This window comes from Mustela nigripes, chromosome 12 (assembly GCF_022355385.1).
Source record: "Mustela nigripes isolate SB6536 chromosome 12, MUSNIG.SB6536, whole genome shotgun sequence".
NCBI lineage: Eukaryota > Metazoa > Chordata > Mammalia > Carnivora > Mustelidae > Mustela > Mustela nigripes.
Window position 1 is genome coordinate 140,127,184 of NC_081568.1, and position 2,011 is coordinate 140,129,194.

Consider the following 2,011-nt stretch of genomic DNA (forward strand, 5'->3'; position numbering starts at 1 on the left):
AAATAAGTGGAGAAAACATTACATAAAGCCAAAAGGAAAAAAAATGAAGATTCGGAACTATAGGTAAAGGAGAAGGAAAAAAATTAGAGCAAGTAAATTCTGTAAACCTTTGAGGGTTCGGCTGAGTATAAAAAACTCAAGGATACCTAAAAAAAAGGAGTCATTGGATTTTTCTCCATGGGCCATTTGGGGTACCAAGAAATCTACCCAACCACATACCTGAAACAAGTAAGAACTGGGCAAAATATATAAGACAATTGCCTGGTAGTACTTTCTGGATCATGAAAGAGAATCCTAAGCAGAGCAAAAAAGCTAGTAAAACTAAAGAAACAAAGATCAGAGTTTGGGGGGAAAAAGGTGCCTGGAAGTTGTGGAGCAAAGAAGGAAACAAGGAAAGAAGCAGCAAGTGGAAGAGAGGAGAGAGGTGGGGGAGGGAAGATGGAGAGAACAGTTGGGAGGAGGAATAAGACGAAAGAGATGCACAAGAAGTCTGCTAGAAATTTGCATAAATTCCTCTGAATATGAGCCAAAGGCTAAGTTGGGGTTTTTTTTCTATTTAATAAAAATACTGAGTGCTGCCAAAAAAATATAAAAACAAAGTTGGAATGGCAATGCAAGTAGTCTCTCCTAATTTATTTTTTACATCTTTCTAACTTTCATACTCACAGTGAAAGCTTCAACTGAGAGGCTTCTGCAAAGTCTTCTGGTGGTGGCGTTCTCCGTTCCCCGGATGTAGAGTTTAATCTGTAACTGGTGGATGTGAAGCGATCTACAGGTTTATTGAGCTTCACGTCTGGTGTTTCTGGAGTAGGCCTCAGGTCTTGCACATTAATGGTTCAAAAGGTACATTAGCTGCAGAACATTCTCAAGTCATGGATATTTAGGTGTCTGTCAATGTCGGCCACACCGTGACAATTAGGAGAATTTTCCTTCAGAGATGTTTTCTGGGAAAATTTTTGTTTCTTTGCTTGTCTTTTTTTACAAGTTGGGAACACTCTTCCTTTCCCGTTCACTCTCCTTTGGTCTCTGTTTCATCTGCTGCACCTTCTGAGCCCCGTTAGTTTTTCTGTCCTCTCAGATACGCTGCCGTAGAGCACTCCCGCTGCTCTCGCCTCCATAGTACCCTGCCTTTCAGAGGACAGCCCTGCATAGCTGTCTCTTGTCAGTTTTTCTTCTTCGAGGCCTATCCCATCCCCATGGTATTTTTCAGACATTATTTTGATTGGTAAATGAGCAAAAGCAGGACATAAGTCTGCCTTAGAAAGTTCTTCCCACCGTTTCTTGATGTTTTCTAATTAGAGTAGATGTATAATATGACTTCACATCTTCTAACAAGAACTACACACTGAATCCTGTTTCTTTAAACAGCATCTCTTGGTCGTCTTTTTTTGTTGGCCAGTACTGGGTACATTTAACAGATTCCTTCCCCACAACTCAGTTTAGCATGACAACTGCTTTGGTCTTTTTCTGCCAAACCATGGGCCAGAAATGGCAACCTGTACTAGGAAGTGGCCCCTATGTTAAAATATAATTCTTCTGTGCCTCTTCTGTGCCATCTTAAATCGGCACCAATATAATCATTTTCAGCATTCTGCAGTTTAACATGACTGTGATCGTAGGGGGCTTTGATCTCTGCATCTGTTTCAGTTTCTGTTTAATGGAAACTTGGCCATTCTATGAGGACAGTCATGGGAGTCACAGCAAATTTCCAAGTACAGCCATAGCTAGTGACTTTGAGCACCCAACTGCTCAAACTCCTGCTGGATAGTGGCAGACATGGTTTTGGAAGCAAGCTGGTGTTAGCAGAGCAGCTCAGGCCCTTCAGGGTCCAGGGAGAGCTGCTGAGAGCTAAATGGTGCATGTAGAGAACTGTAGGATTAAATTTCATGAGAGAAAAAAAAACAAAGATTCGTAAGATAAATAATTCCCAGAGCCCACACACAACAGAAAATCATTCAAAGTCCAATCATTTAGAGGGCATTTCTCTTGCGAAACATCTGAGACATCAAGG

General features: G+C 41.2%; 1 pseudogene; it reads right to left on the reverse strand.

The window, feature by feature from the left end:
* Window positions 1-1,031: 1,031 nt before the first annotated feature.
* On the reverse strand, window positions 1,032-1,778 carry LOC132027616 (tyrosine-protein phosphatase non-receptor type 2-like; annotated as a pseudogene).
* Window positions 1,779-2,011: the final 233 nt, after the last annotated feature.